Source organism: Mustela putorius, unplaced genomic scaffold (assembly GCF_011764305.1).
Source record: "Mustela putorius furo isolate JIRA1106 unplaced genomic scaffold, ASM1176430v1.1 tig00000135_pilon_pilon_pilon, whole genome shotgun sequence".
Classification (NCBI taxonomy): Eukaryota; Metazoa; Chordata; class Mammalia; order Carnivora; family Mustelidae; genus Mustela; species Mustela putorius.
Window position 1 is genome coordinate 101,196 of NW_025421292.1, and position 27,004 is coordinate 128,199.

A 27,004-nucleotide genomic window follows, 5' to 3' on the forward strand; every position below is an offset into this window, starting at 1 on the left:
CAGTAATATATGGTACAGCATGTGGTAAGGGCAAGGAGGTAGGAGTTCATGAAGTACATGAGCACCACATGTGCCTGTTTTTCCTTGAAACTTAAACATTTATTCCTAGATGAGAGAACTGAGCTGCAGTAAGAATGTGGCCAATTTCAGCCAAGAAATTTCAATGGAGGCATAAATTTCTAGGCATTCCTCCTTTGTTTTTCAGTTAGCCTCATCCAGGGAGGTGTATGCAAGTCATATTTCATCTGTGCAGACACTGAATTCCTACATAGCACCAGAGGGAACACAGCAAGACATAGCAGGAGAAAAATCTTTTTTCTTCTCGTGTTTTTAAAAAAATATTTTATTTATGTATTTGTCAAAGAGAGATTGAGTGAGTACAAGCAGGAAGAGTGGCAGGCAGAGAGAGAAGCAGACTCCCAGCTAAGCAGAGAACCCAAAGCAGGACTCTATCCCCAGACTTTGGGATCATGACCTGAGCTGAAGGAAGACATTTAACTGAGTGAGCCACCTAGGTGTCCCACTTTTGGTGTTGTTTCCCCCTTGACCTTACAATGCTACTGAGAGTGGCTGGAGAAGACTTAGTTTCCTTTGCCTTTGGGTGAATGAGTATGGCATTGTAACAAGTTATGTACTAGAGTGCTGCCTCCCAGGGACTCTTGTCAGTTCTCTAGTGAGAGTTTTCCTACCCAACAGGCTTGTTCTGCAGTGTCTTGGTGAATTTCTTTCCTTCCTGGGGACTCTGGTCCCACCTTGTCCAATAAACAGAATGTCAGTCTTATTCTTTCAAATGTATTGTCTTTTGGATGCTCTACCTCAGCCCTAGATGTAAAGTCTGCTTCTTATATCTTCTGCTTCTGCTTTCCATAGGGCTTTCTTTTATCTCTTTCATAATTAAATACCTCTTTCTTAATAATTCTTTATATCATATTTTCCCTGTTAACATGAGTGATGTGGTTTCTGCCTCCTGACTGAACACTGAGTGATACAAACATTTAAACTGAACTGTATGTTGGAGGAGGGCACTGCATTGCTCACAGTACATGGGAAAGAGTAGTAGAAGAATTTTCAAATTTATTAAAATATTTATCCCAACAATAAAGTCATAAATATACTCTTTGGGACCTTTGTATATTTTTTAAAACACTCTATGTGTTAATATATTATCTGACATGTTCATCTCCTCTTACAGTCTACCTTGTGGCTTTATGACACTGGATTCCTTTTAGATGGGCTATGGGTATGTTTCCTTTGAAATGGAGAGGAAATGAAGGTATGCATGTGATAGGAATTATTCACACAAAAAAAGAGGAATCTTTTGAAACTAGTGGACCAGCTGCCCATGTAATTCCAGAAAGAATGGTTAAAACCATCATTCTTGGGAGGAGTGAGGTCAGCATCATGGTTGAATGAGTCCTTCCCTTTGTCTCCCCCTTTCTCTTTACAACTAGTAGGATTCCAAAACCCAACAAAGGCTCCTCTGGACAGCACACGAGACACCAATGAGATCCATTCATGTTTACATCTGAGAGGGTGTGGATTGGTCTTCAGGGAGACCAGAGCCCAGGCAGCATGGTGGGGCCTGTTACCCTGGCTTTTAAAGTAGTGGTAACACTCACCAATAACTCCTATGACCGAGAAGGTGAGGGTGAAAATGAGTGAGTGAAAGGCTACTTGGTCCTGTGGGATGTTCTGGAGGACCCCCTGCTGTGAAGCCACAGAGCAGGGTCCTCTGAGGTAGGACATCTGTGACCAGGAGGGGACAGTGGGGGGAAGAAAAAGGCAAGGGAAGGAAGGAGGCAGAGAAGAAGAAACACTTTATTCACTGTCTGCCCTGAGAGTTCAGCAAGAGAGCTCCCAGCTCCATGGGACTCATGAACTTGAGGATCCTCCTCCTGGAGTGTGGGGCATGCCCCAAATCCAAGGGACATAGTACATACTAGCCCCCCATAGAGTTGCCAGTCTCCTTCTTTTTTTTTTTTTTTTTTTTTCCTTTGAGCCTGGTCTATACAGCTACCAGGGCTACTATGGTAAGAAAAAGCAAAAACTTGTGCTCTTTTTCAACCTGCTGTAATACTAAAGAAGGGCCTCTAACCTCCCACCCATGAAATGTTAGAATCATAGTTAACAAATTTTTGGCTACATACAAAAGGTGTTGGCTACTTCAAACTATTTAGCAGAGAAAAATCTCATTAAACAGCATGAAAAATCATGGTAATATCGTTTTGTTAAAAGGAAATGACAGTTCTCCAGCCACCAAACGTACATTTACAGAAGACTGTGATCTAAGTAATAGAGAATTCAAAATAACGGCCAGAACGGAATTTAACAAGATACAAGAGAATCAGGCAATTCAATGAACTCAGTAATAAAATGAATGGATAGAAGGAGCACTTTACCAAAGAGACCGAATTTCTAAAAAAGCACCAAACTGAAATTCTGGAGCTGAACTCAGTAAATGAGTTGAAGAATGCATTAGAAACATTGGAAATAGAGCAGATCAGGTGGAAGGGAGAATACTTGATCCGAAAGGTGGAATCTAGAAACGATTCAGGTAGAAGTGAAGAGAACTAAGGTTTATTATTATTTTTTAAAGTGAAGAAACCTTGAGGTGTGTGGCTGCTTCAGTTAGTGGTGCATCTGACCTTTGATCTTTGGGTTGTGACCTGGAGCCCTATGTTGCATGTAGAGGTTACTTAAAAGAAAAACAAGCTTAGAAAATGAACAAATCCATAGTTTGGCTATTGTGGACATTGCTGCTATAAACATTCGGGTGCACGTGCCCCTTTGGGTCACTACTTTGTATCTTTAGGGTAAATACCCAATAGTGCAATTGCTGGGTCATAGGGCAGTTCTATTTTCAACATTTTGAGGAACCTCCATGCTGTTTTCCAGAGTGGCTGCACCAGCTTGCATTCCCAACAACAGTGGAGGAGGGTTCCCCTTTCTCCCCATCCTCGCCAGCATCTGTCATTCCCTGACTTGTTGATTTTAGCCATTCTGACTGGTGTGCGGTGATATCTCATTGTGGTTTTGATTTGTATTTCCCTGATGCCGAGTGATACGGAGAACTTTTTCATGTGTCTGTTGGCCATCTGGATGTCTTTTTTTGCAGAAATGTCTGTTCATGTCCTCTGCCCATTTCTTGATTGGATTATTTGTTCTTTGGGTGTTGAGTTTGCTAAGTTCTTTATAGATTCTGGACACTAGTCCTTTATCTGATATGTCGTTTGCAAATATCTTCTCCCATTCTGTCAGTTGGCTTTTGATTTTGTTAACTGTTTCCTTTGCTGTGCAAAAGCTTTTGATCTTGATGAAATCCCGATAGAACCTAGATGTCCATCAACAGATGAATGGATCAAGAAGATGTGGTATATATACACAATGGAATACTATGCAGCCATCAAAAGAAATGAAATCTTGCCATTTGCGACAACATGGATGGAACTAGAGCGTATCATGCTTAGCGAAATAAGTCAAGCAGAGAAAGACAACTATCATATGATCTCCCTGACATGAGGAAGTGGTGATGCAACATGGAGGCTTAAGTGGGTAGAAGAAGAATAAATGAAACAAGATGGGATTGGGAGGGAGACAAACCATAAGTGACTCTTAATCTCACAAAACAAACTGAGGGTTGCTGGGGGGAGGGGGTTTGGGAGAAGGGTGTGGGATTATGGACATTGGGGAGGGTATGTGATTTGGTGAGTGCTGTGAAGTGTGTAAACCTGGTGATTCACAGACCTGTACCCCTGGGGATAAAAATATATGTTTGTAAAAAATAAAAAATTAATAAAAAAAATAAAAAAATAAAAAATTAAAAAAAAAAAAGAAAAAAAGAAAATGAAGAAATCCTGCAAGAGCTACCAGTTTCCATTGGGAGAGCCAGTTAAGAATAGTGGGTATATCAAAAGGAAAAGAGAAGGAGAAGAGGGGCAGAGCTGTTATTACAAAGTGTTGTCAGAGAACTTCCCAATCCTGGGGAAACACCTGGACAGAGAAGTCTGTGAAGTTAATAGAAAACCTTATTATCTCAATACAAAAATAGAATCTCCAAGACACTTTCCGATGACACTGTTAAATGTCAAAGATAAAGAAGGAGGGGGAGGAGTCAAGATGGCGGAGAAGTAGCAGGCTGAGACTACTTCAGCTAGCCGGAGATGAGCTAGATAGCTTATCTAAAGATTGCAAACACCTGAAAATCCATCGGCAGATCGAAGAGAAGAAGGACAGCAATTCTGGAAGCAGAAAAACAAGCACTTTCTGAAAGGTGTTTTCTTTTTTTTAATTCTGTTCTTTTCTTTTTTTTTTTTTTCTTTCTTTTTTTTTTTTTTTTTCTTCCTTTTTGAACGACTTTTTATCCCCTTACTCCCCCCTCACGATTTTGGATCTCTTCTAATTTGGTTAAACCACATTTTCCTGGGGTTGTTGCCACCCCTTTAGTATTTACATGCCCCTTCATATACTCTTATCAGGACAAAATGACAAGACGGAAAAATTCAACAAAAAAAAAAAAAAAAAAAAGAGGCAGTGCCGAAGGTTAGGGACCTAATCAATACAGACATTGGTAATATGCCAGATCTAGAGTTCAGAATGACAATTCTCAAGGTTCTAGCCGGGCTCGAAAAAGGCATGGAAGATATTAGAGAAACCCTCTCGAGATATATAAAAGCCCTTTCTGGAGAAATAAAAGAACTAAAATCTAACCAAGTTGAAATCAAAAAAGCTATTAATGAGGTGCAATCAAAAATGGAGGCTCTCACTGCTAGGATAAATGAGGCAGAAGAAAGAATTAGTGATATAGAAGACCAAATGACAGAGAATGAAGAAGCTGAGCAAAAGAGGGACAAACAGCTACTGGACCACGAGGGGAGAATTCGAGAGATAAGTGACACCATAAGACGAAACAACATTAGAATAATTGGGATTTCAGAAGAAGAAGAAAGAGAGAGGGGAGCAGAAGGTATACTGGAGAGAATTATTGGGGAGAATTTCCCCAATATGGCAAAGGGAACGAGCATCAAAATTCAGGAGGTTCAGAGAACGCCCCTCAAAATCAATAAGAATAGGCCCACACCATGTCACCTAATAGTAAAATTCACAAGTCTCAGTGACAAAGAGAAAATCCTGAAAGCAGCCCAGGAAAAGAAGTCTGTAACATACAATGGTAAAAATATTAGATTGGCTGATGACTTATCCACAGAGACCTGGCATGCCAGAAAGAGCTGGCATGATATTTTCACAGCACTAAACAAGAAAAACATGCAGCCAAGAATACTATATCCAGGTAGGCTATCATTGAAAATAGAAGGAGAGATTAAAAGCTTCCAGGACAAGCAACAACTGAAAGAATTTGCAAATACCAAACCAGCTCTACAGGAAATATTGAAAGGGGTCCTCTAAGCAAAGAGAGAGCCTACAAGTGGTAGATCAGAAAGGAACAGAGACCATATACAGTAGCAGTCACCTTACAGGCAATACAATGGCACTAAATTCATATCTCTCAATAGTTACCCTGAATGTGAATGGGCTAAATGCCCCTGTCAAAAGACACAGGATATCAGAATGGATAAAAAAAACAAAACCCATCTACATGTTGCCTCCAAGAAACTCATTTTAAGCCCGAAGACACCTCCAGATTTAAAGTGAGGGGGTGGAAAAGAATTTACCATGCTAATGGACATCAGAAGAAAGCAGGAGTGGCAATCCTTATATCAGATCAAATTATATTTTAAGCCAAAGACTCTAATAAGAGATGAGGAAGGACACTATATCATACTCAAAGGGTCTTTCCAACAAGAAGATTTAACAATTTCAAATATCTATGCCCCAACGTGGGAGCAGCCAATTATATAAACCAATTAATAACAAAATCAAAGAAACACATCAACAATAATACAATAATAGTAGGGGACTTTAACACTCCCCTTACTGAAATGGACAGATCATCCAAGCAAAAGATCAGCAAGGATAGGGATAGAGGGCACATACCTCAATATCATCAAAGCCATCTATGAAAAACCCACCGCAAATATCATTCTCAGTGGAGAAAAACTGAAAGCTTTTCTGCTAAGGTCAGGAACATGGCAGGGATGTCTATTATCACCACTGCTATTCAACATAGTACTAGAGGTCCTAGCCTCAGCAATCAGACAACAAAAGGAAATCAAAGGCACCCAAATCGGCAAAGAAGTCAAATTATCACTCTTCGCAGATGACATGATACTATATGTGGAAAACCCAAAAGACTCCACTCCAAAACTGCTAGAACTTATACAGGAATTCAGTAAAGTGTCAGGATATAAAATCAATGCACAGAAATCAGTTGCATTCCTCTACACCAACAGCAAGACAGAAGAAATAGAAATTAAGGAGTCAATCCCATTTACAATAGCACCCAAAACCATAAGATACCTAGGAATAAACCTAACCAAAGAGGCACAGAATCTATACTCAGAAAACTATAAAGTACTCATGAAAGAAATTGAGGAAGACACAAAGAAATGGAAAAATGTTCCATGCTCCTGGATTGGAAGAATAAATATTGCGAAAATGTCTCTGCTACCTAAAGCAATCTACACATTTAATGCAATTGCTATCAAAGTACCATCCATCATTTTAAAGAAATGGAACAAAAATTCTAAAATTTATATGGAACCAGAAAAGACCTCGAATAGCCAAAGGGATATTGAAAAAGAAAGAAAACGTGGGTGGCATCACAATTCTGGACTTTAAGCTCTATTACAAAGCTGTCATCATCAAGACAGCACGGTACTGGCACAAAAACAGACACATAGATCAATGGAACAGAATAGAGAGCCCAGAAATAGACCCTCAACTCTACGGTCAACAAATCTTCGACAAAGCAGGAAAGAATGTCCAACAGAAAAAAGACAGCCTCTTCAATAAATGGTGCTGGGAAAATTGGACAGCCACATGCAGAAAAATGAAATTGGACCATTTTCTTACACCACACACAAAAATAGACTCAAAATGCATGAAGGACCTCAATGTGAGAAAGGAATCCATCAAAATGCTTGAGGAGAACACAGTCAGCAACCTTTTCGACCTCAGCCACAGCAACATATTCCTAGGAACAACGCCAAAGGCAAGGGAAGCAAGGGCAAAAATGAACTATTGGGATTTCATCAAGATTAAAAGCTTTTGCACAGCAAAGGAAACAGTTAACAAAATCAAAAGACAACTGACAGAATGGGAGAAGATATTTGCAAACGACATATCAGATAAAGGACTAGTGTCCAGAATCTATAAAGAACTTAGCAAACTCAACAGCCAAAGAACAAATAATCCAATCAAGAAATGGGCAGAGGACATGAACAGACATTTCTGCAAAGAAGACATCCAGATGGCCAACAGACACATGAAAAAGTGCTCCATATCACTCAGCATCAGGGAAATACAAATCAAAACCACAATGAGATATCACCTCACACCAGTCAGAATGGCTAAAATCAACAAGTTAGTAAATGACAGATGCTGGTGTGGATGCGGAGAAAGGGGAACCCTCCTCCACTGTTGGTGGGAATGCAAGCTGGTGCAGCCACTCTGGAAAACAGCATGGAGGTTCCTCAAAATGTTGAAAATAGAACTTCCCTATGACCCAGCAATTGCACTATTGGGTATTTACCCTAAAGATACAAAGTAGTGATCCAAAGGGGCACGTGTACCTAAATGTTTATAGCAGCAATGTCCACAATAGCCAAACTATGGAAAGAACCTAGATGTCCATCAACAGATGAATGGATCAAGAAGATGTGGTATATATACACAATGGAATACTATGCAGCCATCAAAAGAAATGAAATCTTGCCATTTGCGACAACGTGGATGGAACTACAGCGTATCATGCTTAGCGAAATACGTCAAGCAGAGAAAGACAACTATCGTATGATCTCCCTGATATGAGGAAGTGGTGATGCAACATGGGGGCTTAAGTGGGTAGGAGAAGAATAAATGAAAGAAGATGGGATTGGGAGGGAGACAAACCATAAGTGACTCTTAATCTCACAAAACAAACTGAGGGTTGCTGGGGGGAGGGGGTTTGGGAGAAGGGGATGGGATTATGGACATTGGGGAGGGTATGTGCTTTGGTGAGTGCTGTGAAGTGTGTAAACATGGTTATTCACAGACCTGTACCCCTGGGGATAAAAATATATGTTTATAAAAAATAAAAAAAATTAATAAAAAAAAAAGATAAAGAAGGAATCTTGAAAGTATAAAAGAAATTAATGTAAAAACGAGCCCCCCCGCCAGGAGAGATTATTAGCAGATTTTTCAGCAGAAACTCTGTAGACCCGGAGAGAGTGGAATGACATACTCATAACATTAACAAATAAATATTGCCAGACAGGAAATCTGTATCCAGGATTTATCTTTCAGACATGAAGGAGAAATAGAGACTTTCCCAAAAAAAACTTGAGGGAATTCCCCACCACTAGTCCTGCCTCCAAGACATATTGAGCAGAATTTTAATACTGTAATGAAAAGATGAAGGTACAGAGCCTCTGAGTAAGCTGGCAGATAGAGTCAGAAACTGTAACCTTATTTTAGAATAGGGCATTAAACACTTAATGATAACAGCAATGGCTAAAGTTATTAAAAATAACTAGAGCTACTACAGTTGGTAACAAACCCATACCAGGAAAAGAGTTTGTGACAGCAAAAATGTAAAAGCAGAAGAGGAAAATGAGAACTGATATGTAGGCAAATGAAGAAAAGTTGCCAACAGCAGGAAATCACCATTTAATCTATGAAATAGTTTATACAAAACTAATGGTAAGAAAAAACAATATCTAGAGGTCTACAGCAGAGAGAACCTTAAAAAGGGGGAAACTAGGGAATCATCATGGAAAACCAGCAAGTGATAAAAGTCGACAGAAACACAAAGAAGAAGAAATAATAAAGATAGAAAACAACCAGAAAAGAAAAGATAAAATGACAATAGTAAGTCCTTACATATCAATAATCATTTAAACATAAGTGGATTGACTTTACCAATCAAAAGACAGAGGGTGCCTTGATAAATTAAAAACATAGACCCAAGTTTGTGATCCTTCCAAAAGGGTCTTTTGCTGTACAATGGACAAATGTAGGTTTATAGTGGAGGAACGGATGTGCATAACCCACGAAAATGTTACTGAAAAGAAAGCAGGTGGAGCCATGTGTACATCATACAAGATACACTTCAAGCCAAAAAGAAGATATAACAGTTGTAAATACATGAGCTTAACACCTGAGTATTGAAATACATTAAACAAATACAGATCTTAAGGGAGAAATAGACCTTAATTCCCCACAGTCCACAATGGATGGATCATCCAGATGGAGAATCAGCAAGGAAACAGAAGGTAACCACACTTCAAGAAAAAAAATGATAGACATTGACGGAACATTCTGTCCAGTTGCAGAGAAATGCATATTCTTCTCATTGAACATTCTCCAGGATCGATCCCCTGATGAAAACCAGAAATCTTAACAAAATTAAGAAGACTGAAACCATATTAGCCAACTTCTCTGACCACGTTGGTATGAAAGTAAAAATGAATAAGAGGAAATTGAGTAGACCTAAAAATATGTGGGAACGAGATGACAAAATTTTAAACATCTGAGGCGAGACACCTGGTTCTTGGACTAGTCTTGAAAGCATATGCAGAACTATATTGTATTAGTTGCATTATTACCTTAGCTGCATTTCATATTTTATTCCCTACTGAGAATGTTTTTGCATCTCTTAACCTCATGCATGATCAATCATTTACTTTGCTTTTTACCCCGACTCTCTGTTTACCCACTGATTATAGGAACCTAATGGGGAGTGGAAAGAAACATTTGTCTCAAAATTATCTGACATACCTGATCATTCCAGGTCTTGAATGGGGTGCCTTATTTTCCAGAGGAATATACAGCTCCAGATTCTTTCAAGGCCCAATGTCTTAAGGTTTCCAGAAACACCTCATCCTCCTCTCATACATTCACCTCCTTCCCAAAACAAGTAGTGGCTGTCCCCTTTCCTCCAGAGGGCAATGCAGCTTTGGGAATGATAGCCAGCCTTCTCACTGGGCTTTCCTTGTGATAATGAGGCTTTCTTTGCCTCAAAACCCATGTCTCAGACATTGGCTTACTGGGCATTGGGTGCTCAACTAGTCTGAGTTTGGTAACACAATCAATAGGTCAAAGAGGAAATCAAAAGGGAAATAAAATAATGGTCTCCAACAAGTGAAAATCAAATACAATATATCAAATTTTGTGGGTTGCAGTAAAAGCAGTTCAGAGAGGAAGTTTAGAGCAAAAAAAAAAAAATTAGAAAGATCTGAAATAAACGATCTACCTGTACACTACAATTAACTAGAAAAAGAGGAACAAATTAAGCCCAAAGTTAACAAAAGGAAAGAAATACTAAAATCAGAGCAGAAGTAAATGAAATAGAGACCTGAAAAACAATAGAAAGGATCAATGAAACTAAAAGCTGGTTCTAGATGATGATGAACACAAACTGGCAAAAAGTTAGCTAGTCTAAGAAAAAAAAAGAGACATAGTACTGTATGGTGACTAATATAATTAAAAAAAGAAGAAATAAAAGAGGGTTATTGTAATGGATAGGACAAGAAAATGAAAACATGAAAGAATCATGAAAGACTATGAATAATTTCATACCAACAAATTATGTATCTAAAGGAAACACAACTTACCAAGACTGACTTAGGACGACGCAGAAAACCTGAACAGACCAGTGTAGTCATCTGAGAGGCACAGGTGGAGGCTGAAGGGCAGGAAGACAGGCTTGTAGGGGAGGCACAGACACCAGAGAGCCTGGGGTTGAGGAACACATGGGGCCTACAGGCCCCCAGATTGCGACTGGCATACACAAGGATCTCTCCTTATGGCCGTTCTCTGCCCGTTGATAAACAGATTAGCTCTGACCTGGCTGAGTTCCACAAGCCCCCTCAACTTGCCTCTGTATTCATTGTGGAGCCTTGGGCACCAGGAGCTTTGGAACAGTTACAGTCAGATTCCAGAAAAATGGTGCCCCCACTCCATCGCTATCCCTGCCAGAAAGACAGCTCTCCCTGTGGTCCTGCCTATTTGTCTCTTCCCCCAGAGCCCAGCTGGTGGAGGATGTGCCCTGGGACAATGTCCCTGCAGAGAAGAGAAGGGCTTTCTACTACTATCTGACTGAATAGGACAAGCACTGACTCTGCCTTCACACCAGTGTAAGGAACCCCAGCCTTCAGGACACTTATCCAGGCCCTGCCTCTTCTAGCATCCTGCACAGCCACCATGGAGGTTTCCTGAATGGCAAAGTACACTCCAAAGTCCCTGTTATTGAAGAGTACTTATTAGACGACAAAGGATTGTTGAAGCCATGCCATGCTTGGAAGCTGTTCTTATGTTCTTCCTGATCTCAGTCCTGTGAACTCCCTGCAATTAACACCTTTCTCATGTTCATCAGGGCACCATGTGCTCTCTGACCAGCCTGCCAATGTGCCTGCCTTCCAACAGCCACGAACATAGGAAGCTCCTTACCTGATCTCACCAACCTGCACTTTCCCCTGGCCCTTCCCAACCCCCGGGCACTGAGACAGTCTACTCTAGCCTGAGTGAGGGCATCAGTACCTCTAAATTAAGACACAGCCTGATCCACCTCAGGATCAGTGGGAGCCAGTGCCTGGACCAAGCTTGGGCTATGATGAGTCAGGACTTTATTCTCTGCTCAGCTACCCATCCTGTGGTCTTCCCTGAGCAATCTAAACCCCTAGGCTTCTTGAAGCATTCCCCACCCCCATGTTCAAGGCTCTGATAGCTACCCCTCACTGTCAGCCTCCTCCCTTCTCACTCACTGCTCTGGTTCTCGCATCATCCAATTCCTCCCCCTCAACTTCCTCTCCTGTGCTGGGTACCACCCTACCCAGCTTCTTCACCTGGAATCCCTTCCTGCCACTACCATGTGCCCCTCAGCTGCCCGAAGTTGCCCAAGGGCTCAGTTGACACCCAAGAGCAGCTGCCCAAAAAGTTTTTGACAACAATGACACATGCCTTGTCCTGCCTCATTCAGGGTGTCCCCTGGATATCAGCACATTGTCCATTGACCAGAGGCTGACTCCATACCCATACAGCCCCCTCAAATTTGATTCTGCACACCCAGCCACCTACCTCAAAGCCTCTATAGCATCCATTGATGTCCTCTCAGGCGTGCTCAAAGCACCTTCAGGTGGGCAGAATCTGGGAAGCTCACCACACTGTGGGACACTATACCCACCCAGCTTAATGGGCATGAACAAGCATTTTACCATCAGCTAGTGAAGGACTTCAGCCTGGGAAACCTGTTTCCTCACAGTGTACTCTTTGATGACTGCTGCTCTGACTTGTTTGTCCCCTGGCATGCACACACTCTGTCTCAGCAGCAAGAACTATTTAGCATTGAAGCCCATCAATCAGCCTGGTGTTGGACCTCCCAGCTTTTCAGAGGGACCTTTATTTTTAGAGGACAGGGGGCCATTTAGCAGCCTACAGGACCCCCATGCCCTCAACCACCAGAACTTGACCCTCTGTTCCTACCATGGCTCAGGGCCCAACATCATCCTCCCAGAAGAGTCCTTCCCAGGTTATTGTAATGAGATTGTGGCAGCCCTGGCTGGAGTGCCTGGCAGATGCTGGTGAGGATGTGGAGAAAGGGGAACCCTCCTACACTGTTGATGGGAATGCAAGCTGGTGCAACCACTCTGGAAAACAGCATGGAGGTTCCTCAAAAATTTGAAAATAGAGCTACTTTATGACCCAGCAATTGCACGACTGGGTGTTGACCCTAAGGGTACAAATGTAGTGATCTGAAGGGGTACATGCACGCAAATATTTATAGCAGCAATCTCCCCAGTAGCCAAACTATGGAAAGAACCTAGATGTCCATGAAGAGATGAATGGATAAAGAAGGTGAGGTATATATATATATACAATGGAATACTATGCAGCCATCAAATAAAAATGAAATCTTGCCATTTGCAACAATGTGGTGGAACTAGAGGGTTTTATGTTTTGCGAAATAGGTCAATCAGAGAAAGACAACTGTCATATTCTCTCCAAGATGTGGGGAAGTGGAGATGCAATGTGGGGGATTTGAGGGGTAGGAAAAGAATAAATGAAAGAAGATGGGATCGGGAGGGACACAAACCATAAGAGATTCTTACTGCCACAAAACAAACTGAGGGTGACTGGGAGTAGGGGGGTAGAGAGAGGGTGGTTGGGTTATGGACATCAGGGATGATATGTGATATGGTGAGTGCTGTGAAGTGTATCAAACTGATGATTCACAGACCTGTACCCCTGGGGCTAATAATACATTATATGTTTATTAAAAAAATTTAAAAATTTAAAAACAAAACAAAACAAAATAAAAACCCAATAACTCCCAAAAGAAAAACTTATGGTCAAATGGCTTCACTAGTGAATTCTAATGAACATGCAGTGGAAAATTAATACTCCTCAATACTCCTCCAATACTCCTCAAACTCTTCCAGAATGTTAAGGAAGAGGCAACAATTTCAAATTCATTCTACAAAGGCAGTATTATTTTGATAGCAAACCAGATAAGGATACCACCACAAGAAAAAAGCAATAAACCAGTATCCTTGATGAATACAGATGGAAATATTCTCAGCAAAGTGTTATCGAACTGAGTTCACACATTAAAAAAATTGGACACCGTGGCTAAATTGGATTTATCTGTGGGATGCAAGTGTAGCTGAACCTACAAAGATCAATGAGTGTAATTCAATACACCAAGAAAATGAAAGGTAAAAATCATATAATCATCTCAAAAGTTGCCCAAAGAAATTAGACAAAATATACCATTCTTTTATGATAAAAGTCTTAATAGATTGGATATAGAAGGAGCATACCTCTACATATAAAGACCACCTACAGGAAACCCACAGCAAACATCCTACTCAATGAAGAGAAATTGAAAACATTTCCTCTAAGAACAGGAACATAACAAGGAAGAACACTCCCCCACCTCTATTCAATATGGTAGCGGAAGTCCTAGCTAGAGCAGTTAGGCAAGAGAAAGAAATAAAAAACCTTCCATATCAGGAAAGAAGAAGTGAAAATTTCACTCTTTGCAAATATCATCTTACATACAGAAAAATCTGAAGAGTCGATAAAAAAATCTGTTGAAAGTAATCAATGATTCAATAAAGTGACATATTACAAATGGACTTACAAAAATTAGTGGCATACTTGTACACTAATGGTGAAGCACCAGAAAATGAAAACAGCATCAAAAGCAATAAAATAGGAATATAAGAAACCACGGAAGTGAGGGACCTGTACAATGAAAACTACAAGACTTTTCTGAAAGAAATTGAAGACACAAACAATTGGAAACACTTCCATGTTTATGATTTGAATAATTAATACTTTTTAAATGACCATGTTACACAAAGCCATTACAGAGTCAATCTGATCCCAATCAAAATACCAAAGGCATTTTTTATAGAAATAGAAGAAATCATTCTGAAATTTGTGTGGAAGAGTAGGAGACTCCAAATAGCCAAAGTAATCCTGCAAAAAGAGAGCAAAGCTGGAGGTAGCACATTTCCTCATTTCAAACCATACCTCAAAGCCATAGTAACAGAATCCAACATGGTAATGGCAAAAAAAAGCAACATATGCACCAATAGAACAGAATAGAGAGCCCAGAATTAAATCCCAACACGTGTGGTTAACCAATAATAGGTAAGTAAGCTAAGAAGACTGAATAAAAAGTATAGTCCCTTCAAGAAATGGTGCTGGGAACACTGGAGAAACACAAGCAGAACAATGAACTCTTTGGATCATCTACTCCTTTCAGAATATATTTTCAATGTGCAACTAGTAAATATGTACAGACATTATACAGATTATAAAAAGAAATTGAAGCAACATGTTAAGAGAGTTAAGTACGCTAGTTGCTAGCTTTCTAATAGAAGCTCCCTTTTTTATAGTAGAAGTTCGAATATGATCTCTGTCTCCCCTCCTGCCTGTCTGATCTGGAGCACTCCTATTGTTGGTGCTCCCAATCTGATGCCCTCTGTTTAGAGCTCAGCTGAGCTTGGGGTGCACCTGGCTCCTGTAGGATTTGGCTACACAACCAAATGACCTTTGGCAGGTTCTCTCCTATTGTTGAGTTTCTGTCACTCAGATTTAAAATGAGGAAAGACTCTCCTCTGAGGATTAGAGTAAATTATTTATTAAAATAAAGTACATAACGTTCAGAGTGAAATGGCACCTGGTGAATGGTGGGCCTGATTATTTGATGAAGGTCAGCAGAGAGCAGGATCCTGGCCTCATGGTTTCAGCCTATAGTCCAGCCTCTGCAGATAAGTTTCTCTGACAGAGACTCTGACACAGGGTGATTCCAATCAGCCTCTCAGGGTTGGTCAGGGTCTCCCTTGCTTTTTCTGACCCAGGTCTCGCTCCCTTGATGCTATCAAGGTGAGAGGCCAAAGTGCCAGTTCTCTAGGCTTTTTCCCATAACTTGGCACCTACATCCCTCCCCCCAGGATGTTCCCATTTCAGCCTTGACCTTGGATGGGCCTGACCTGCAAGGGACTGAGAGAGTGAGTACATTCTTCCAGGTCACACTTGCTCTCTGCAAAAGATTCACTGACATCCCAGGGACTGAGGAATGAGATTGAGACACTCTGGGCATTTCTGTGAATATGTACTGAGTGAAGTGTTTCACAGATGGAGCAAAATACATAATGTCCTTTATTTTCATACCTTTACTCTCAATGTGCTCTGAAGAATTAAACCGTGACACACAAATGGATTTGCAACAGGTTCAAATATCTCAAATACCTTTTCTGCTTCCTGTCGATTTCTTTTAAAAATTACAGTCTCAAAAAAAAAATTACATTCCGATTAACCGGAGGTAGGTTAATCATAAATGGAATTATTACCAATTGCTCAATAATACTTGAAACCATCCCAAGGGACTTTAAATCAGTATCTTCACGCAGAATAATAGTGAGTTATTTTTTATTTATTTATTTATTTATTTTCAGCATAACAGTATCATTATTTTTTCACCACACCCAGTGCTCCATGCAATCCATGCCCTCTATAATACCCACCACCTGGTACCCTGACTTCCCACCCCCTCTCCACTTCAAATGCCTCAGATTGTTTTTCAGGGTCCATAGTCTCTCATGGTTCACCTCCCCTTCCAGTTTCCCCAAACTCCCTTCTCCTATCTCCCCATGTCCTCCATGCTATTTGTTATGCTCCACAATAAGTGAAACCATATGGTAATGAATCTCTCTGCTTGACTTATTTGACTTATTTCACTCAGCATAATCCCAGTCCCGTCCATGTTGCTACAAAAGTTGGGTTTCGTCCTTTCTGATGGAGGCATAATACTCCATAGTGTATATGGACCACATCTTCCTTATCCATTCGCCCGTTGAAGGGCATGTTGGTTCTTTCCACAGTTTGGCGACTGTGGGCATTGCTGCTATAAACATTGGGGTACAGATGGCCCTTCTTTTCCCTACATCTGTATCTTTGGGGTAAATACCCAGGAGTGCAATGGCAGGGTCATAGGGAAATTGATGTATTCCTGGAAAACTATAAACTCCTAAAATTGAATCAAGAAGAAATTGACAACCTGAATAGACCCATATCTAGTAACGAGATTGAAGTGGTGATCAAAAACCTCCCAAAAAAACAAGATCCCAGGACCTGATGGATTCCCCGGAGAATCTTTCGAAGAAGAAATAACACCTATTCTCCTGAAGCTGTTTCAAAAAATTGAAGCAGAAGGAAAACTTCCTAACTCTTTCTATGAATCCAGCATTACCCTGATCCCCAAACCAGGCAAAGACCCTGCCAAAAAGGAGTATTTCAGACCAATATCACTGATGAATATGTATGCTAAGATTCTCAACAGGATCCTAGCAAACAGGGTACAACAGCACATTAAAAAGATTATCCACCATGATCAGGTTGGATTCATCCCTGGGCTACAAGAATGGTTCAACATTCACAAATCAATCAATGTGATACAACAAATTAATATGAGAAGAGAGAAGAACCACATGGTCCTCTCAATTGATGCAGAAAAAGCATTTGACAAAATCCAGCATCCATTCCTGATTAAAACACTTCAAAGTATAGGGATAGAGGGAACATTCCTGTACCTCATCAAATCTACCTATGAAAGACCCACAGCAAATATCATCCTCAATGGGAAAAATCTTGCATCCTTCCCGTTGAGATCAGGAACACGACAAGGATTCCCACTCTCTCCACTCTTGTTCAACATAGTATTAGAAGTCCTAGCAACAGTAATCAGACAACAAATAGAAATAAATGTATCCAAATTGGCAATGAAGAAGTCAAACTCTTTCTCTTCGCAGATGACATGACTCTTTATATGGAAAACCCAAAAGACTCCCCCCCAAACTACTAGAACTCATACAGCAATTCAGCAACGTGGCAGGATACAAAGTCAATGCACAGAAATCAGTGGCTTTCTTATACACTAATAATTAAAATACAGAAAGGGAAATGAGAGAATCAATTCCATTTACTATAGCACCAAGAACCATAAGATACCTGGGGATAAACTTAACCAAAGAGGTCAAGGATCTGTACTTGAGGAACTACAGAACACTCATGAAAGAAATTGAAGAAGACAGAAAAAGATGGAAGACCATTCCATGCTCTTGGATTTGAAGAATAAACATTGTTAAAATGTCTATACTGCCTAGAGCAATCTATACTTTTAATGCCATTGCTATCAAAATTCCACCGGTATTCTTCAAAGAGCTGGAGCAAATAATCCTAAAATTTGTATGGAATCAGAAGAGACCCCAAATCACTAAGGAAATCTTGAAAAACAAAAATAAATCTTGGGGCATCACGTTACCTGATTTCAAGCTTTACTACAAAGCTGTGATCACCAAGACAGCATGGTACTGGCACAAAAACAGAAACAGACCAGTGGACCAGAGTAGAGAGCCCAGATATGGACCCTCAACTCTATGGTCAAATAATCTTCGGCAAAACAGGAAAAAATATACAGTGGAAAAAATACAGTCTCTTCAATAAGTGGTGCTGGAAAAACTGGACAGGTGTTATTTCTTCATTGAAAGTTTGGTAGAATTCCCCAGGGAATCCAGCAGGTCCTGGCTTTTGTTTTTTGGGGAGGTTTTTGATCACTGCTTCAATCTCGTTACTAGATATCGGCCTATTCAGGTTGTCAATTTCTTCCTGGTTAAATTTTGGGAGCTTATAGTTTTCCAGGAATGCATGGATTTCATCTAGGTTGCTAAGCTTATTGGCATATAACTGTTGATAATAACTTCTGATGATTGTTTCTACTTCCTTGGTGTTAGTTGTGTTCTCTTCCTTTTCATTCATAATTTTATGAATTTGGGCTTTCTCTCTTTTCTTTTCGAATAGTGTGGTCAATGGTTTATCGATCTTATTGATTCTTTCAAAAAACCAGATTCCAGTTTCATTGTTACGTTCTACTGTATCTCTGGTTTCTACCTCATTGATCTCAGCTCTAATCTTGATGATTTCCCTTCTGATGAGTGGAGTTGTTTTGATTTCTTGTTGATTCTCCAGTTCTTTAAGGTGTAGAGACAGCTGGTGTGTTCTGGATTTTTAATTTTTTTGAGGGATGCTTGGATGGCTATGTATTTCCCCTTTAGGACCACCTTTGCTGTATCCTATAGGTTTTGGATCGATGTGTCTTCATTCTCATTGGTTTTCATGAATTATTTCAGTTCTTCTTTGATCTGGTTGATCCAAGCATTTTTAAGCAAGGTGGTCTTTAGTTTCCAGGTGTCTGAGTTCCTTCTGATCTTTTCCTTGTGATTGAGCTCCAGTTTCAAAGCATTGTATTGTGAGAATATGCAAGGAATAATCTCAATTATTATTATCTTTTGGTATCGGTTGAGTCCTGATTTGTTACCCAATATGTGGTCTCTCCTTGAGAAGGTTCCATGTGCACTTGAGAAGAATAAGTATTCAGTTGTTTTAGGGTGGAATGTTCTATATATATCCATGAAGTCATCTGGTCCAATGTCATTAAATGCTCTTGTTTCTTTATTGATTTTATGCTTCCGTGATCTATTTCTGAGAGAGGGGTGTTAAGATCTCCTACTATTAATGTATTCATATCAATATGACTCTTTATCTTGATTAATTGTTTTCTTACGTAATTGGCTGCTCCCATATTGGGGGCATAGATATTTACAATTGTTAGATCATCTTGGTGGATAGTCCCTTAAGGATTATGTAGTGTCCTTCTGTATCTCTGACTACAGTCTTTAGTTTAAAATCTAATTTATCTGTTATGAGAATCGCTACCCCAGCCTTCTTTTGAGGCCCATTGGCATGAAAGATGCTTCTCCATCCCTTCACTTTCAGTCTGGGTGTATTTTTAGGTTCAAAATGGGTCTCTTGTAGACAACATATGGATGGGTCCTGTCGTTTTATCCAATTTGCAACACTATGCCATTTTATGGGCATATTTAGGACATTCACACTGAGAGTGATTATTGATAGATACATTTTTATTGACATCATGTTACCTTTGAAGTCTTTCTTTCTGTAGACTGTCTCTGTATTTCTGTTCAATGCTATTCTTTGGATTTTTCCTCTTTTATAGAACTCCCCTTAATATTCCCTGCAGTGTTGGCTTGGTGGTTGCATAATCTTTTAATCCTTGCCGGTCTTGGAAACTCTTTATCTCTCCATCCATTTTGAATGTCAGTCTTGCTGGATAAAGTATTCTTGGCTGCATGTTCTTCTCATTTAATGCCCTGAAAATATCTTGCCAGTCCTTTCTGGCTTGTCGGGTCTCTGTGGACAGGTCTGACGTTATTCTGATGGGCTGTCCTCTCTAAGTAAGGAGCCTCTGTCTTAGCAGCTTTCAATAGATTGTATCTACAATTATGATTCCTCAATTTAACTATCAGGTGTCTTGATGTTTTTCTGGAATCTATAATCTTGGGTGGAGACCTTTCAGCCTCTAGTACAAAAACGCTGGTTCCATTCGCAAGATTGGGAAAATTTTCATGAAGAACTTGTTCCACTATATCTTCTAGACTTCTTTCTTTCTTCTCCCCTTCAGGGATTCCAATAATTCTGACATTGGAATGTTTCATGGCATCATTTATTTCCCTGATTCTGTTTTCGTGGCTTCTAAGCTGTTTGTTCCAGGCTTCCTCTTGATCCTTTCTCTCTATCTGTTTGTCCTGCAAATCTCTCAGTTACCCTAGCTTTGAGAGAATTTAGATTAGACTGGAACTCATTTAGAGCACTATGAACCTCAGCCCTGGTAGCTTTTAGCTCTGCCCTAACATTGTGAACATCCTGTCTGGTCGCTTTCAGCTCGGTCCTAATCAATTCCGTTTTGTCATCCATGGCTTTTTCCAACCTAGCTATTGCCTGGATAATTGTTAGCCTGAATTCTCTTTCTGACATATTGTCTATGTTGATAGCCATTAGCTCTGTTTCAGAAGGTCCATCCTCTGTATTTTTCTTCTGTTGGGTATTTCTCCTCCTAGTCATTTTTTGGTGAGAGATGACTGAACAGATATAGCTGGATGTATCGACCGTGGTGCAGTCAGGGTGTACCTGGGAACACTTATGAGCAATCAGGATTCCCCACCCAAATGAGAGAAAAAAAGAAAAGGAAAAGAAAAAAAAAAAAAGAGAGAGAGAGACAGACAGACAGGAAAGAAAGGGAAGATGAAAATGGGCCCCAAGGTAAGATTTATGAGGTATACAAACAAAAACAGACAAACAAAAACAAAAAAGATGGGAGAGTGGTTATAAATTCTCAGTGTCAGCGAGGAAGGTTGTTTTGATCCTTCCTGGATGTATCTTGGTATCTTTGTTAAAGGACTCAACTTTCCTGGGATAAAGGGGGATTAAAAATTGGTTTACCTATAGGGGTAGTATTTATTGGGAAAAGGGGATTACTTTGAAGTTTAACTCTATATGAATATTAGAAAATAAAAAAGGAATAAGCGAGACTAAACTAAACTAAAATTAAAAAAAAATTCAAAAAATAAAATGCAAAAGAGAAACACAGGTATGTGCATCAAAAAGTTCAGTTTAGAAGGTTATTATGGAATTTGATGTACTGGACAGCTGACTGTGATGGCAAATAGGTTAAAAAAATATTTATATAAAAAAATGAGCCAGAATAGTGGGAACAAATTAAAAATAAAAGTTGTCCTATGAAGTAATGGTAGTGGTTTTTTTGTAGTCTTTTTTTTTTTTTTTTTTTTTTTTCCTGGTTGGTTTTCTGGGGAAGGGGCCTGCCACGTGTGTTTTCAGTCAATGATGTTCCCTGAGTGAAGTCCTCCAGCCCTCCTCAAGGGGGTGGGCTCTGAGGAAACCAGTTTTTCAGGATTTTGTTCTCTGGAGGTTTTTATGTTTGTTCACCTTTCCCCCCTTCCCCTCGCTTTGACCGCTTTTGATGGTTTTTGTAGGTTTAGAGGAAAGCAAACTGCACTCTTACCTCCCTCTCAGAGAGAAGCCTCAGTCTGTTCTTCTGTGGGTGTTGCAGAGCCCATATAAATTTCCCCTTGGCCGCTGGCAGAGCAGGTTCCAAGTCGCGGTCCCTGGGGACGCAGGATCTTCTGCTTTTACCCAAAACCACGGCAGCAGTGGCTGTCTGGGAGATCCAGACTGCCAGAGAGGTTCCAAGCAGTGATCACACACTGATATTTTCCCGCTGGCCTGGGCTGGGAGTGCCTGGTCTTTCTGGGTCTAAGAGCACCCGGCTTGCGTGCACCTCTTTCAGGGGAGGCTGTGGGTCACAGGCATCTCAGGCTCTGAGAATGGGGTGCAGATCCGAAAGCACCAGTCTGGGCCTTTGTGCACCTCTCTCGGGGGAGAGTTTGGGGCATGCGTCTTAGGCTCTGAAACAATGGCGCGTAGCAAAGAGCGCTGGCTGGGCCTTTGTACCTCTCTCAGGAGAGGATGAGGAACACACGTGTCTCAGGCTCTGAAGCAGGGCTCACGTGTTCTGCCATCCAGTGTGGCTCCCTTCCCCTCACAGGAGCCAGAACCCATGCAATCTCAGGTGCGCTGGTGGTTCAGGGACCAAGACCTGGTTTCTCCACCTCACTCTCTCTGACTCAGCACCAGGGGAGGCTGTCCTGGGACCAGGCACTTAATCCCCTGTCCCTAGCCTCCCCAATTCCCACAATTTCCTCCCTGTAATCCTTTGCTCTTTTGGAGTGCTTTCAACCAGTCTCCAAGTTAATGCTGGTCCCCAGACGCAGGGCACTCTTGTTCGTATTAGGGGTATTACTTTCCAAAGGGTCACCTTTGGTGGCTCCCTCCCCCTTTTGTTTATCTTCCCATATCAGTCCGCCTTTCCCACTGGGCTTTACCTGCCCACTGGCGTCTTCTGCCCCTGTAGAGATCCAGATGTGTATAATTCTGATCTCAGGTTGATTTCATGGGTGATTGGAGTTCTTTGGCAGGTAATCAGCTCACTTTAGGGTACAGCTTTAAAAGGCGCTTCCTCCTACTTCCCCGCCATCTTGTCCCATCCTCAAATTAACTTTAATACAGAATATGTTGCACCTATGTCCACTTAAAAGTCAATCAATTTGTTCCCCACTGTCATTTCTTTTCAACCTGGGGGCACCTATAGGGAAATCTGAAGTAGGTGGTTTAAGTCCAAGAGGGTGCTGTTCGTTCCCAGATAGTGAGAGTAGGAGAAGCAGCAGCCGATGGGTGATGGAGGCACCTAGTATTGTATAGAAGCTGGTTGTACAAGCTACACCCATGGTGGTGCAGATACAGGAGAAGGGAGTGGGGGAGGCAGGATAGAGGAGGGGCTTCCAACAAGGCTGGAGGTGGATAAAAGCTCAGAAGGGAACTTCCTTTCTGCCTCTGCTGCTGCCATTGAATCCTTGGAAAAGCTTGTGGTTAAGGGGGAGAAGGGGAAAGAAGCAAGTTCTGAAGTTTACCCTTGAGTGCACCCACGCAGTAGAAGATGGAATCTTGGATGCTGCCAATTTTAAACATTTTCTTCAAGAGACAATCAGTGAATGGAAAAGCTGGGAGTCTTGGTGGTGGGTTTGTAACCATTAAAAGGAGCAAGATCAATGTAGCTTCTGAGGTGCCTTTTTCCAAAAAGGTATTTGAAATATCTCACTAAAAAGTATTTGAAGAATAATCATCTACGTGATTGTGTGCACATAGTTGCTAACAGCAAAGAGAGTTGCTAATTGTGTTACCTTCCAGATTAACCAGCGTGAGGAAGTGGAGGAAGGGGAGGATTAAAACTCATTTATCTGAAATATTTCATAAGAGTTCTTGAGTAAAACTTGGGAACCAAAACAGTGGTTTTCATTGATTCTCTGCAGTGTGGGTTTACCAGAAAATTGAACATTGTAGTAATAGAACTTTACTCAGGAAGAAAAAAAAAAAAGAAAAGAAAAGAAAAAGAGAACTTTACTCAGTCCACCATTCTCTTATTTGTGATTACACTTTTTTTTTCCTGCTTGAAAATTGTAGTTTACTACAATACTAGTAAAATATTAGTAGAGTCCTTCTAGCAAAAATTGCTGGTGATTTGACCTTGAGCAGATGGATAAGAGAGTGTGGAGCTGTATGCTCTGTAGTTAGTCACCAAATTTTTTTTTATGATTTTATTTATTTATTTGACAGAGAGAGATCACAAGCAGCCAGAGAGGTAGACAGAGAGAGGGGGGGAAACAGGCTCCCTACTGAGTAGAGAGACCGATGTGGGGCTCCATCCTGGGACCCTGGGATCATGACCTGAGCCGAAGGCAGTGGCTTCAACACACTGAGCCACCCATGTGCTCCAACCATTTTACTTTTTTTTTTTTTAAATTATTTATTTTTGGCATAACAGTATTCATTATTTTTTCACCACACCCAGTGCTCCATGCAATCCGTGCCTTCTATAAGACCCACCACCTTGTACCCCAACCTGCCACCCACCCATCAATTCAAACCCCTCAGATTGTTTTTCAGAGTCCATAGTCTCTCATGGTTCAACCATTTTACTTTTAAAAGTGTGAGTTTCTTCTGGTGCTTTTCTCAGAGAATCAATTATATAACCATGGCAACTCATAATTGACTTAAATCAAAATGTGTGGGCATGTTCTCTGTGTTTATAGATCTGATTCTGCTTTTGTTTGTTGTTTATTCATTTGTTTTGTGTTTTAGATTTCACATATAAGTAAAATCATATGATATTTGTCTTCCCCAGTCTGACTTCTTCCACTTAGCTTAATACTTTCTAAGTCTATCCATGTTGTCACAAACAGCAAGATTTCATCATTTTTCTTGGCTGCATACATAATATTCCATTGGTTATAGACCTCCTCCTCCTTATCCATTCATCTGTCAGTGGACTCCTAAGTTGCTTTTGTATCTTGGCTATGATAATAATGCTGCAGTACACATAGTGATGCATACATCTTTTCCAAATTAGTGTTTTCATTTCCTTTAGGTAAATACCTGATGAGAGAAAACAGAACAAAGGCTCGACTTTGCTTCAGCTTGTGTCTCCAGGCTTATAGAAGGTAACACTCCTGCAGCTCCCTCAAGGACTTCCTTTCAATCTTTAACGGTATAGCTCTGTTCTTCTTAGTTTTGTTTCCCTGTGACAGTAGTAAATCATCTTATCTTAATAGTAGAAAGCCCCTCAAGGTCCTGGAAGTCTTGCTTCCAAATTCCTTAGAGACTTAACACTATTCCTAACCACCACTAAATAAAAAAATATATATATAATCAGTTGCATCTCACAATACCCATGACCTCTTTCTGCCCATGGGTCCTATCCTTGTGCTAAGCATCTTTTTGCACCAAAAGCATTTCAAGAATTATTTTTTGACTGTTTGCTCACTGGCCTCACATCAATAACCATAGCATTATTATTGGATCACATGGTTTTTCTATTGTTAATTTTTGGAGAAGACTCCATACTGTTTTTCACACTGGCTGTACCATCTTACAACCCCACCGTCAGTGTACAATGGTTCCTTTTTCTCCTCATTCTCACCAATACTTCTTATTTCTTGTATTGGTTTTTGCCATTCTGACAGGTGTGAGGTGATCATCTCCTATGGTTTTGATTTGTATTTCCCTGATGATGAGTGATGTTGAGCATCTTTTCATGTAACCACTGGTGATCTGTATGTCTACTTTGGTAAATATCTGTTTAGGTCCTCTGTGCATTGGTTGATTGGTTTGACTGGGGGTTTTGGGGGGTTGATTGTATGGGTTCTTTATCTATAATGGATATTAATGCCTTATGGAATAGATCATTTCCAAATATCTTCTCCCAAAGAAGATGGTTTCCTTCGCTATGCAAAAGCATTTTATTTTCATGTATTCCCAATACTTTGTATTTCTTACCCTATCCCTTGTCTGAGGAGAAATATCTAGAAAAATTATTTCTATGGCTGATGTCAGAGAAATTATTCTATATGTTTTCTTTTTCATTTATTTACTTGAAAGAAGGAGGAAGCAGAGACAGAGCACAAGTGGAGGAAAAGGCACTGAGGGAGAGGGAGAAGCACATTCATTCCTGAGCAAAGATCCAAAAGCAGGGCTTGATCCCAGGACCATGAGATCATGACCTGAGCCAAAGGCAGACTCTCAACTGAGTGAACCATGCAGGCACTCTACTGTATTTCCTTCTAGGAGTTTTGTTGTTTCAGGTCTCACCGAAATCAGTTTTTAATCCACTTTGACTTTATTCTTGTATACTGTGCCACAAAGTGATCCAGCTGCCCACTTTTCCAAGCATCTTTTTGGGAAGAGACTGTCTTTTCTTCATTGTATGTTCTGGCTTTCTTTGTCATAGGTTCACGTACCACAGATTTGTGAGTTTATTTCTTTGCTCTTTATTCTCTTCCATTAACCTATGTGTCTATGTTTTTCAAAGTAGTGTACTGTTTTCATTACTACAACCTTGTAATATGTCTTGAGATCTGAAATTGTGATACCTCCAGCTTTGTTCTTCTTTTTCAAGAATGCTTTGGCTATCAGGGTCTTTTGTGGTTCCATAAAATTTTTATTATTATTTGTTCCAGTTTTGAGAAAAATGCTATGGATATTTTTATAATGTCCATAATACTTATAAGGATTTACTTGAATCTGTAGACTGCTTTGGGTAGTAGATATGGACATTTTAACAATATTAATGCCTCCAAATCACAAACATGTCTCCCTTTCCATTGGTTTCTGTCATATTATTTTTCTCTCATCAATATATTGTAGTTTTCAGAGTACAGGTCTTTTACTTCTTTGGTTAAGCCTCTTAGGCACAATTGTAAATGGATTTTTTTCTTGATTTCTCTTTCTGTTACTTGTTATTGGTGTAACAGAAACTCTACTGAACTGTAGGTATTAATTTTGGATCCTGCAACTTGACTGAATTCATTTCTTATTTCTAGGAGTTTTATGGTGGAGCTGTTAGAGTTTTCTATGTACATTATTATTTCATCTACAAAGAATGACAGTGTAGGTTCTTCATTACTAATATTTATGCCTCTATTTCCTTTTTCTTGTCTGATTGCTATAACCAGGACTTTCAGTGTCTCTTGAACAAAAGTGGAGAGAGTGATGATCCATGTCTTACTCCTGATCTGAGAGGAAAACCTCTCAATTTTTCTCCATTAAAATATTATTTGTGAGTTTCTCATAGATGACCTTTTTTATGTTGAGGAACAATCCCTCTAAACCTGCTTTGTTGAGGGTTTTTATCAAAATGGATTTTGAGGGGCAGCTGGGTGTCTCAGTTGGTTAAACATCTGCCTTTGGCTCAAGACATAATCCTAGACTTCTGGGATCAAGCCCCTGGATAGGACTCTCTGATCAGTGGGGAGTCTGCTTTTCCCTCTCCCACTCTCCCTGCTTGTTCTCTCTTTCTCTCTTGTGTGTGTGTCTCTCTCTCATAAATAAAATATTTTTTAAAAGAATGAAAGGG

The 27,004-nt window shown here is 40.3% G+C and overlaps 2 pseudogenes; both read left to right on the plus strand.

Moving 5' to 3' along the window:
* Positions 1 to 11,199: 11,199 nt before the first annotated feature.
* LOC123390649 lies at positions 11,200 to 12,318 on the plus strand (annotated as a pseudogene).
* A 259-nt stretch (positions 12,319 to 12,577) lies between these two features.
* On the plus strand, positions 12,578 to 23,322 carry LOC123390650 (annotated as a pseudogene).
* Positions 23,323 to 27,004: the final 3,682 nt, after the last annotated feature.